Raw genomic sequence first — 12,797 nt, forward strand, 5'->3', positions numbered from 1 at the left:
CAGGTCCTAAGGATTCTGCACTTAACATATGATGGTGGATCAGGGCTCGTGAAGGGAGGATGCAGTCTGTGAGTGAAAGCAACACATCCCTTCCAGCAGGCATCTGTGGCCGGCAGCCCCCTCATTCTGAAGAGGCACTGCTGAGGACCCTGCTGAGCTGAGGGCTTCGTGCTCTGTCAAGGTTCTGGCTCATTCCATCATCAAGTGTCAGCCCCCCCCCCCAAGCTTTCCCCCGCCCCATATCAGCTTGGGTATAAATAAGCATGACCACCTCCCACCTTTGCACAGCTGATTATCCACTTTGTGGATTATCTACAGCCATTTTTTGCATCCAGACCAGCATTATCACCTTCAACGGCTCTCCCCACCCCACCTGAGTGGAGAAGCCTGCTCATTTGCGATTCGGCCTCGGAAAAACACAAGCCTGAGAGGAAAACAAACCGCTATCAAAGCGGGGTGCTAGCCTCATAAGATAAAGGCCCAAGATTTTGTATCATGCGCCTTGTTAATAGAATAAGAAAACTATGCTGAAATCAAGAAGCCTCCATGTTTGTTTCCAGTTCACTTCTCCCCGTAGGGAGACGAGTTCCCCAAAACAGACTGATAATTACAAACAGCTATTAACCATTCTAACAGTGACAAGAACCACTGATCTCCACTGAGGGCTCACCCCATGCCCCGCACCAAGTCAGGTCAGGTGGATCCTGTGGGGACAGAGCCCCAGAAAGCAGTTTCCAGGCTCTCAGCCTCATATAGAAAGGTGTTGGCTCAAGTAGTAAATGGTCATCAACTGTGACTGGATGGCCGTCAGCTGTGGCTAGTTGGCCATCAGCTGTAACCAGTGAGCCATTGGCCACTAATATAACTGCTGTGGCTACGCTAGCAGAAAGAAATGGGGGCTAGCAAGAAGATGGTGGCTGGGCTGGCAAGCGCAGATTACAGTTAGGATGGCGGGTTGCGGACAGTGTGGATCCAGCCTCCAGTGAGACTATAGTGCCGCCAGAGAGAATATACTACTATGACTCCCCTACTTATGGTTCCGTGGGTGTTCCTTTTTGGCCTCACCATGTCCTGAGTTCTTATGTGGGGAGCAGGAGCAGAGAACCCGCAGGCCTCCCTGCATGACAGATCCCCTCCCCACAGGTCATGGCTGGGTCCCCAGGAAGTGGACTCGGAGGCCAGGATCAGAGTACAATTAATGCTTTAATCGGGAAGGAAATGCAGCAAGCTCCAGTCAGGGTGTGGGAAGTGAGGTAGGGACAGGAGACAGCCAATAAAAGCGCCTCATTCATGTAATTATTTCCGTGGGCAAATGGCACTCCCTCCCTGTGGGGACTCTGGGAGACAGAGACCCGCCCCAGAGCTGGGCAGCTGTCCACCAACTCCCTCCTTGTCCACTGTTTGGTTAGGGCTCCTCCTGGGGGCACAGCGCGTCAGCACGTGTCCGGCACTTCTACCCCGGGGGACGGACCCCGCACAGGAAGTGAGTCCAGGTGTCAGGGTGAACAGCGGGAATGTCCAGGAGCCATGGGTGTGGCATCAGCAGGTTCGGTGACACCATTTTAAGACAGGAAAGGAAAGCTCAACAAGGTGACTTGCCCAAGGCCATACAGCTAATGGCAGAAAGGGGTGCTCCCCAAAGCCCAAATCCTCCATGACTCTGCCAAAGGGGCCTTGGTGAGCCTGCCCCTGGGCTCCCCAAAGCACCCGGCTACCAGGTCAGAGGACATCGCAGCCCCCCTTTTACTGCCCCCCCATTACCTCTCTGTGGGGACAGAGCCAGGAGTGCAGTTTCCAGGCTCTCGGCCTCACGTGGAAAGGTGCTCACTTGGGTAGTAAATGGCCATCAACTGTGATTAGACGGCCCTCAGCTGTGGCTAGTTGGCCGTCAGCTGTAACCAGTGAGCCATTGGCCACTAATATAACTGCCGTGGCTACGCCAGCAGCAAAATGGGCAGGGCAGGGGGGGGGCTAGCAAGAAGATGGCGGCTGGGCTAGCAGGGCGGATTGCAGAGAAGTGGACGGCAGGTTGCGGATAGTGTGGCTCCTGCTTCCTGTGTCTCCAACCCAGCCGCCAGCAAGAATATAGTGGTGTGACTCCCCTATCTATGGCTCCGTGGGTGTTCCCTTTCGGCCTCGCCATATCCTGCGTTCTTGTGTGGGGAGCGGGAGCAGAGACCCCGCATGACACCCTGCATGACACTCCCACTAGAACAGCACCACAGAATGAAACTCTGACCGTGGCACCAAGGCCAAAGGCTAGGGAAGTGGTAGGAGCATGACCTTGAAAATCCTCTTTTCTCCACTGACACAAAGGAGAGTTAACTGGGCAAAACATCCAGCTGACAAGAGTTGGAGGGGAGAAGTCAGAATCCTCACCCACTGCTGGTGGGCACATAAAGTGGTTCAGCTCCTCCGTCAATGAAACAGAATTGCCATGTGTGGGGGCTGAGCCCCAGAAAGTAGTTTCCAGGCTCTCGGCCTCACATAGACAGGTGCTGGCTCAGGTAGTAAATGGCCATCAACTGTGATTGCATGGCCATCAGCTGTGGCTAGTTGGCCGTCAGCTGTAACCAGTGAGCCATTGGCCACTAATATAACTGCTGTGGCTACGCTAGAAGAGAGAGGAAAAAAAGAGAATGGGGGCTAGCAAGAAGATGGTGGCTGGGCTGGCAAGCGTGGATGGTGGTTTGCGGACAGTGTGGATCCAGCCTCCAGTGAGACTATAGTGCCGCCAGAGAGAATATAGTGGTATGACTCCCCTACCTATGGCTCCGTGGGTGTTCCTTTTTGGCCTCACCATGTCCTGCGTTCTTATGTGGGGAGCGGGAGCAGAGACCCCGCAGGCCTCCCCGCATGACACCATGTAACCCAGCAATTCCACTCCTAGAAATAGACCCTGGGAATTAAAGGCAGGTGTCCAAACAAACACTTGAACACAGATGTTCACAGCAACACTATTGGCAATGGCCCAAAGGCGAAAACAGCCCAACTGTCCATCTACGGATGCACAGGGAAACAAAACACGGTGTGCACGCACAATGGAGTATTACTCAGCCATAAGAAGGAATGAAGTTCTCGCACAGGCTACCGCATGGATGAACCTTGAAAACATTATGATAAGTAACAAGCCAGACACAAGAGGCCACATATTGCATGATTGCATTTCGATGAAGTGTCCAGAACAGGCAAACGTGTAGCGACAGAAAGCAGGCTGCTGGTTGCCAGGGGCTGGGGGAGAGGAGGAATGGGGCGTAACTGCTTACTGCGGGGACTCCTTTTGGGATGATGGCATTGTTTTGGAACTAGATAGTGAAGCAGCTGTACAACTTTGTGAGTATACTAAATGGCACTGAATTGTATTTAAAATAGTGAAAATGGTCAATTTTATGGTCTGCGTATTTTACCACAATGAAAAAAAAATAGCCGCCCACCCTAGAAGAAGGAAGAAGTGATATGGAGATTATAAACGTTTACTGCACATAATTCAAAGGGTGCACTTGTAAAACATAAGAAATCATGACTTTTTCATGCCCCAAATGGAGCCTGGGGACAAACCTAAACCAAGAATAATAAAGTAATAAGCCCTAACAGCTGTGAGAATAAAAATCCTCTCTTTGGCTCACATGTGGATAATCGAGAGTTAACTCTTAATAAAATGATAAAACACAGGAGCAGTGAGAATAAAGATTACCTCCTCAGCCAACTGCCAGAGACCATAGTCATAAAATAATGACTCCCTTTTTTATTTCCCTCGTTTTATTGTACAAGATGTAATTGTAACCGGGCTGTTCCCCAACTTCCAGGGAAAGGTAATTGTCAATCAAGATGAAACATGTCATAATTTCAGTCTGTCCCAGCCTGAGAAGGTCCATATGGTCTTTAAGTGAAGTATGTGAAGCAGTGATTTACAGTGTCTCTAGCAGCTTTTTGTGACATTCAGGGACTTCCTGGACCATCACTTTCAGTGGCCACCAGGTCACACTCCGCTCTCAGGTGCTGAGAGTGTTCTGACCAGATGACACCACCACTGTGGGGTCCTTGGTCAGTCCCCCGAGCCCTGGAAGAAAGATGGAGGAAAGGGGCAGGGCCCCCGCCCAGGTGACCCTGGGAAGAGAGCCGGCAGTGAGAGGGGACAGAAAGTAGTTGAGTCCCATTTTCCCCTCCTGCTGCTGCCTAAAACTTACGTCTTTAGAGCAAATAATAAAGTCTAAAAGTCTGGAGTCAATGGTTTTGCTGTTGTGTTGTTGCAGGGTTTTTGTTTTGTTTTTGTCTTCTATTTGGAGGTTTTATGTCCTTTGCAAGAATGCTTATGTGGGACGCGGGCGGGGAGCATAGTAAAGGGCCATATGTGGATAAGGAGGCTCCTGTACCCTCCCTGCCCTTGAGGAGGCAGTGCCCTCCTATTGCCCAAGGCCAGTGTCGTTTCAATCACAAGTGCCTGGGCTTGGAGAGATCCTTGAAGCAGGGCCATCCCCGGAACCTCTGAAGTCTAGCCTTGCAGACATAACCCCCACTGGTGCCCCCCCCCCCCCAGTACCCAGCACGAGATTTAACAACTCTCCTTTGCCCTTTCCTGGACCCCTCAGCTGGGGCTTAAACCCTGCCTTCTCCGGAAGAGGAGACCCAATCCTGGGCCCTCCTTCTTTTGAGCTGCCATCACCCGCCCAGGCTGCTGTTTTTCATGTTAAATCAACAGCATCTGATTAGCAATGCAAGCACTTAGTGGGGACAGCAGCCTGTCTCCCCCCCACCACCACCTACCACCACTCTTTCTTGGGTCCCCTGGGCCCAGGAGGCTGGAGTTTCTCTGGGGAAACCAGGAGGTTGGGGAGGCTCCTGGAGTTTCTGAGGAGAGCAGCAGAGAGCGCATGCCCACCACTCTCTCACACACACTCACACACACATTCCCATGCTCACACTCTCACAGACTCCCTGCTCACACTCACACGCTCACAGACTCACGTGCCCTCCCAACTTTCAGGAGGCCCCCCCACACCTCATTGGCAACCAGTGTCATTAACTGATAGCTTCTCCCCATCCTCATAATAGTCTAGGCTGTTCAGCAAACCTCCTTTTGTTTCCTTTTGAGAGGGACCCGTTTTGATTAATATTAACTCTCTGTCTGATCCTCTTTCCCAACCATTTTAAAGGGCACCTCCTCTTGGGCAACGACATTGATCAATTTTGATACAAAGCAAAGCACTGGGATCAATACGGAGAGTGGAGGGAGCAGACTCCATTCCCGAATGGCCAAGATTTGTATCTTTTTCCTCCCCTGACCTCTTCCTGCCACCCAGACTGAGCTTCAGACACAGCTGGAGGGGCTGCTAGGGCTCACCCTCTGTGTCCAAAACCAACTAAATTACCTCTGAAACAATGTGATAATCAGCTGGGCAGAGGATGGCGCCTGGGCACCGGCAGGGTCCTGCTCATCCTGTGTGCCAGTCTCCTCCCCGCCCTTCCCCGGCCCTCCCCTCCCCACTGCTCACGGCCCTGCTCTGGGCGCAGCCCCCTCATTCAAGAAGATAGCCTCCCTGCCCACTAGCTGCCCTGGGCCACGGCACCAACCTGGGGTGGGCGGTGAGGTGAGCCCTGCCGTCCCCCCACCTCCCCCTTCCTCTCCCCTTCCCTCCACCCCACCCCTTCTTTCCTCTTCCCCCAGATCTGCTGTAACTGACATTTTCCATCTGACAGGTTCTGTTTTCCTGCCTCCGGTTGCCAGGGAAACACACGGAGAGGACCGCAGCCAGAGAGTCGTCAGCTGCCTTTTTAAGGTGCCTTGGACATAAACAGCACTTTCCATAATGGGAGCCGGGCATAGAGGGTTTAAAAAAAAACACAAAACAATACAATACAGAAGACGAGGCTAGAGTGGGGAAAAAAGTCAGGGGAAGAGCCCCCCCACCGGGTTAATGGCAAAGAGAAGGAAGAAAGGCAGAGCCAGGAAGCCCCACACTGGGCAAAACCAGGCACCTTTCTGAAAAAAAAAAAATGATTCTCTCCCTGATGTGAAAAAAAGCAGACACCTAGCCCCAGCCCTCAGCCAACTCCTAAGGTCTGCAGAGACAGCAGGCTCTGCAGGCAAGTCTTAGCACCCCCCTGGGGACTTTAGCCCCACTGAGCTGCAGGGGGCTGTTAAGATAGAAGCCACCTCAGGTAAAAGGGTGTTCTCCCTGAAGTGACAGGGAGCAGCCGGCCTCTCCTCTCACCCGCGCACACCCACCCCAGGTCTGTCAGTAGAACTCTGGATTCTGCCTTTGCGCATCCTGACAGCCCTCTCCCTCTCCTCCCCGTTGCCAAGGTGGGCTCCACCATTTTCCCTGAGCTGTGCAATTGCCTCCCAATCAGTCCCGCCCCCCCCACCCCTTTCCCATCCTAGGCTGCTGCCAGCAGTGACCTTTCCTTACACAAGCCTGACCGACTGTGGAACCCCCGTGACTTCCACTTGAGAGCACCTGCTACAAAGTGCTTACCCTCGAGCCCAACACCCCTAGCACCACCTGACCTCTGGCTGACTTAGTTTTCCAGCTCCTTCTCACATCTGCCCATTGCAAGCCACTGGAGTCCTGCAGTGTACTTGTGCTTCCACACCCCAGTTCTCCAACCTGGAAGGGTCTTCTTTCTTATCCCTGCTCAGTTAACAAATGCCCACCCATGATCCAGTTGAAATGTCACCTCCGGGCAGAACCCTGCCTGCCCTCCCTGGCCAAATTGGTCCCCCCTCCATTTTACTCTCACCTCTTCTGTTCAGCACCCACCTTGGGTTTGGTTACAGGACTGTTGCCCTCGCAGGTCTGAGGACTCTGGAGAATTTGTCTGCACTTGGCATGGTCCATTGCATACAACAGGTGCTCAACAAATGTTATTTCTTTGTCCTCATGGTGGGCTCCGTGAGGGGAAAGACAGGTCTCCTTGCAATAGAGAGGGCCTGTGGTAACACACAGTGGTGGCCATCCTGAACCACACCTGCACAGCAGACACACCTGGTGGCCGGTAGGACAACATCCCTGCCTGCTGGGAGGAACCGGCAGGTTGAGAGGAAGAACTTCCTTTAAATGGGTTCATTGAAAATCTTCACGATGAAATGTCGGAGAAACCAGAAAGGATAAAAAGGATAAAAAATGGAGTGAACTGTCTTTAATAATCAAAAAGTATAAAGAAGAAAATAAAAAGTTGTTCATAATCTCACAGCCCAGATAACTCTTTTTGACATTTTTAAAAACTCTTACAAGCTGAGCCCATTCCCTTTAAAAGCCTAACTCCCAGCACGTGTTAAGAGATGGTCAGTCTCTCAAGGTCGAGGAAATGAACTGGGGTTGTTTGGGAAGCACCACAGAGGAGGGTGCCTGGGGCCGGGCTGCACAGGCTGGACTGCACCATGAGAGGAAGGCAGGGGGGGCCCAGAGGAAGGAGTGTCCTGGAACAGCAAGCTGACTGGGTCTGGAAGAAGACAGGCACAAGCGGGGAGGGGGGACTCACCGTCGGGAGACAGGTCAGGAAGATCTGAGTGCTAAGGCTTCTGTCTCATATCAGAGGGACTGGAGCTGGAACAGCCTGGTCTCCATACACCCCTCCCGCTTGACCATGGTGTGGTCTTCAGTGACCAGCCCTTAGCTCCTGCCTCCTTCTCTCCTCTGGGAACGCAGGTCATGCCTGGCCAAGGGGTGGGCAATTAGCAGCTGCTCCGGCCTTGCCATGCCCAATACTGTTGAGTAACAGAGTGAATGAACTTTGGGTTGGTGGCTTGGGGTAACTGGGAGGGTCTCTGGGGACATAGCTATCCTCTCCAGGGGGCCTGCTCCTTGGACAAAGGCTGGCTGCAGGGGGCCAGCTTGGACTTGGAGCAGCTCCCAGCTCAGGTGCTGTTGATGTCTGTGAGGGGATGTCTCCGCACAAGGCTTGCTCCCCTTCTGTGTGTTGTCCTGTGCCCCCACCCCACCCCCTCCCCCAGAGTACCAGGCAGCCAGAGAGAGTGTGGAACAGCTCTGAGCTGAGAAAAACAGGGGATAGAAGGAGCCACCTGTCTGCATGACACCGACGCTAAGAAATCTGCTTTTCTTTCCAGGAGCAAAGGGAACTGGAGCAAAGGGAACTGATCTGTTATGAATGGCAAGTTCATCTCCAGAAGTTCAGGCCCACCCAGTGTCCAGGGGGCCATATCCTAGACAATGAGAATTATCATGCACCTCATTTGCATCACGCTTTTTAATTTCCCAGAGTGCTTCCCCATCTTCATTTCATTTTGTCCTCTCCACAACCCTGTAAGATAAATGGGAAAGACACAGATTTAACCTTCCTTTATATGTGTAATGGTTGGCCAGTTCATCCCATGGATTATCAAATGATGATATAGGGAAACTGAGGCCCAGAAACGTTAGATCAGCCGCCCAAGGGGTCAGAGGAGACTCAGAAAGAGTGGTTTGTAGCTTCTGAGTTAGGACTCCTCTTGGACAACAGTGCCTCCCAGAAATGGTCCTTAATAACGATGGTGGCAAAGATGACGCTAGTGACATGTATCGGATTCATGTCTTATCAGTTCACAGTATATGATAAAGTTTGAGAGGGGATCAGAACCAGACTGAAGAGGATCTTGGTTGCCAAGGTCAAAAGTTTCAACTTTCTCCAGGAGCAGCAGCGATTCAGCATGTTTCTAGGCGGTGTGTGTGGTGGGTTGAATGGTTGTCCCCGAAAGATCTGTCCCGTCCTAATCCCAGGAATCTGTAAATGTGAATTTACTTGGAAAAAGCGTCTTTGCAGATGTGATTCAGTGGAGGATGTCATGATGAGGAGATCATTCTGGATTATCTGGGTGGGACCTAAATCCAACCACAAGCGTCCTTCTAAGAGGGAGGCAGAGGAGATTAGAGCCGGCAGGGTTGCACTTATTTGTTACAGCAGCCACAGCAGGCTGATGCCGGGTGAGCAGTGCAGTGCCAGGGGCACAGGCTCTGTCTCACTTGCTGCTCCCTCCACAGGGGGCTCAGGCCTGGCCCGTCATCTAGACTGAAGAGCAGGCACCCTCACCTGAGGACCCATGGTTGGCGAGCACGGAGGCAGGACCAGGTCCTGAGTGTCCTGCCCCATCCCAGGGTCTCCCTCAGATCCCAGATAACTGAAGACTGTGTCCCCACCCCCCACACAGCCCCTGTTTGTTCCCTACACAGACCCCACTCCTCAGGTGAAAGATATTTTCACCTGATTTGCATCAATTAGGTAAGACTCAAAAAAAATCTCTGCCTTTGTTCAAAGAGTTTACCTCCAAAATAAATCAGAGGGTGAGCTGGGAGGCAGTCTCTAGACGCTGAGAATGCCCCTCCTATTCTCTAGCCAGGCTTGTTGGTCGCCCCTCAGAGGCCATGACTGAAACCGGGGACCAGGGAACCCTTGGGCTTGACTCCCATTCTCAGGATTGCCCTCTTTGGAGTCAAACCCTAATCTCTCCAGTCTTCAGTTTACTCATCTGAAAAATGGGATTGTTTTCATGGCTCCTTCCCAGGGTGGTTGCAAAGATAAATCCAATAAGAGAACACATGTGATGTGTTCAACAGACGCGTCAGGCTCTCCATGGATGACGATGGTGGTGGTCGTGATAGTGTGTAAGTGGGCAGGGCTCCTAGGCAGCTGGGCGGCATGTTTGGAGCCTGAGGACTTCACAGGAATGAAGAGCCCACACTGACCTTTCCAGGAGGAGCAAGCCTGGCCTGAGCCAGGCCAGCATCCACAACGCCCAGGGCTCCGGGACCTGGCCAGCTGCCCACCTGGAGAGGCAGCTCCACTTTGCTGCCCAGAGAAAGCCCTGGGCGCCTCCAGCCCTGTTGCTTGGATCTAAATTAATTGCCTTTGTTGCGTTAATCATGCAAGTGTTCACTGCGATTCTTTTTCAAGAGGCAGATCCTTGCGTTGCTAAAAATAAAAATGCATGACTCACAGCTTCTGAGGACCTAAACGAGGGAACCCAGCGTGGCCTTTCTGCTTCTTGGAGCTGGGCCAGGGTGCCAGCGGGCTGAGGGGCTGAGAAGGAGCCCCGAGCTTGCACCCGGCTGCAGAAGGCCAGAGAGAGGTTCCAGAGAGAGCAGAGGGCTCCCAGCTGCTGGCCGTGTCTCATCACATCACATGACACCACAGTCGTTCAGAAACCTTTTGCACCATTTCTGTGAGCGCTTCCTCTGCCCTGCTGTTTGGGGCAGTATCTTTGAAAGGCTGAGATCTCGGGTCTCGTTTCTGATCTGTATTGCAGCTCACTGCTGCTCACACCAAGCCTGGGGAAGCAGTGAGAGTCTCCCTCATATGCCCTGATGTGTTCACTGTCCCTGGGCCGTCCACAACCTTGCCCCGTGAAGGGCAGGCGGCTGAGTAGATTCACAGGGCACCAACCTAACCCAAATGAGCCAGACGACCCATTCCCACCCCTTCCCTCTGATGCCCCAGCAGTCCTGCTCTGGGAATGCCTTGTGCAGTCCTCCCAAGCTCTGTGAAATCCACCTTCATTTGCTTCAAGGACAGACCTTGGGGCCAAGAGGCAGCATCTTGTGACCTTGACAAGAGGGGATTCTGGAATCGGAGACTCGGGCTCAGGCAACCTCTGCTTCCTCCTCATCCAGATGGGGGTGTTAGCAGACACCCCTCAGTGGGTGATGTAAGGAGTGAGGGAGGGCACGCATGCAAAATCCTCAGCCAATGCCTGGCCCAGAGAAAGCTTCAATGCATGTCATCACCGATTAACACATATTGTTAGTTTCTGTGTTCACGCTCCCTCTCTGCTCTCACAAACGTGGGACCCCTGCTGACCCCATCCTCACCCCACATCTCGGTCTTCAGCCCCTCTCCTTCCTGGGCGTCTCAGCCTCTGAGTCACGGACAGTTGGCCGAAAAGCAAACACTGTGGGTCCCCACCCGCCCCTGGGAAGCTGCAGCTGAAGAAAGGAAAGCCGTCAAAAGAATTTTCTTGGCAGCCAAAGCCCCTCCGATGAATCAGGGTTCTTTTCCGATTACTTACTTTATTCCAGGTGACCTGCTGGGTCATCTCCACTCCCCTCCTGGGTGCAGAGTGGGCAGGACCAGGCATGCGGGGCGGGGATGGGGGGCAGAGGTGGATCTGTGCTCAGAAATAAGGTGCTGACAAATCCCTCTCAGCACCCCCACCCCAAAATCGCCCTGCTGTGGCTGGAGCCCAGAGAGTGGACATTCCTTCCTGTGCATAAAGTCCCCTGCAGTGGCGACCACCTCCTTCCCCCTGAGGTGTCCCCTTCCTGAAAATCATCTACTCGGCTGTGGGCAGTGTGGGGCGAGGGATTCGGAAAGAGCTTTGGGGTGGAGTGGGGCCCTAATCAACTCTAAAATGAGAATGTGACTGAAGGTTTGAGGCAGATGGCCTGCGACTGCTCTCTCCGCCGTGGGCCAGGGGCAGTGTTAGGGCACACCTCCCCTGCCAGCACCCTAGGACCCTCCAGCCCTGAATGGGCAGCAGTGAAAGCCATCAGGTGTCAGGTTAGAGCTGGCGGCTGGGGCTATACCCACGCCTACCTCCTCTTTGTTCTCCGTATTCAGAGAGCAGGACAGCTGGGAAGGGGTCCCCTCTACACACAGGGATGCCTGTTCCCCAGGAGTCTCCATCATAGCAGGGACTTAATGACCAACTATTTCCTGGTGCCTCCAAATGCACGGGAAAAGCTTAAAGGTGGCAGTTAGCAGTGAACCACATTAAACAGCAAAAGGATCCAGCAGGAGATCTGGGTGTGTGTGCTCTGTGCCCCCAACACCACCACATGCACCCCCTTTATGAGTGCAGGTCCCAGCCACACTGATCTGTAGGCAGCTATTATGCCGCAGCCAAGCTGGGGTGGGGGTGGGGGAAGGTGGAGAGTGGGAAGAAAAACCCGTAATTAAACCTTTGAGTGCAAAAGGTTCTTTCTACATGGGAGCCTGAGTGAACCAGAAAGAGGGTCCTCTCAAAAGGTCTATTCCCAAATTGACCACCCCTGGCTAACTTGGGAATTAAGAAGGACATTTTTTTAAATGAAGATGGTGGCCTGTGGTGGACTGTTGGCATTTTATTTTTATTATATTGCCAAAGTAGTTTCCACCTTCTTGCCGCTCTAAGGTAGCTTGTTCTAGAAATGGCCCCAGCTCATGCCTGCCTGCATCCATGCCAGTGAGTACCCCCTCTAATGCTGATTCTGAACTTGGCCATGTGACCAGTTTTGTCAATGAAAGAATAGCAAATGTGACACAGCAGAGGATTGGAAAGTATTGTGCACGTTGGAACTCTGAGACACCATGTGAAGAAGTCAGATCTCACCTCCTGGAGGATGAGAGGCCACATGGAGCGGAGATGGGATCCCTGGACCAACCAGCCGGCCACCTGCCAGAATGTAAGTGAGGCCGTCCCGGAGTCTCCAGCCCCAGCTGAGCCACCAGCTGACCATGTAGACCAGCCAAACCTGCCAGAAAAGAATTGCCCAGCTGACCCACAGCAAACCGAGAAATAATAGATATGGTTTTAAGGCACTGCATTTGGGGATGGTTTATTACTGGTACCCCCTCAACCCCCACCATGAGTCACTGGAGTAAAAGACTGTTTCATGTGAATGTGTATTTCCGTGCCTGGAACAGTTTAGTGGAGACACTCAGTACCATGAGTGTATGGAATGAACTTAGGTGTGACTGGAATTTCTCACATGTGAGAGACTTTCTTCACAACCTGTGTTGTGGTCTGAGCCTGACAAATAGCAGCCCCCCCCACCCCCCCATGTCAACAGGGCTCCCACCTCACCTGCCTCTACATATAAATGATA

At 52.7% G+C, this 12,797-nt stretch overlaps 1 protein-coding gene across 5 annotated transcripts in view; it reads left to right on the plus strand.

Moving 5' to 3' along the window:
• The window catches only part of LOC141568886 (uncharacterized), a 28,351-nt gene extending 17,830 nt beyond the window's left edge, over positions 1-10,521 (plus strand). For 4 of the 5 annotated variants that reach the window (XR_012492150.1, XR_012492151.1, XR_012492153.1 and 1 more), the window contains one exon: positions 5,698-7,263. The gene's annotated coding sequence lies outside the window, so the exon portion shown is untranslated. Of the gene's footprint in view, positions 1-5,697; positions 7,264-8,068 lie in introns of those variants that run through there. The other variant, XR_012492155.1, reaches the window with a different exon arrangement.
• Positions 10,522-12,797: the final 2,276 nt, after the last annotated feature.

The sequence above is a fragment of the Rhinolophus sinicus genome, linkage group LG15, assembly GCF_036562045.2.
Source record: "Rhinolophus sinicus isolate RSC01 linkage group LG15, ASM3656204v1, whole genome shotgun sequence".
NCBI classification, from domain to species: domain Eukaryota; kingdom Metazoa; phylum Chordata; class Mammalia; order Chiroptera; family Rhinolophidae; genus Rhinolophus; species Rhinolophus sinicus.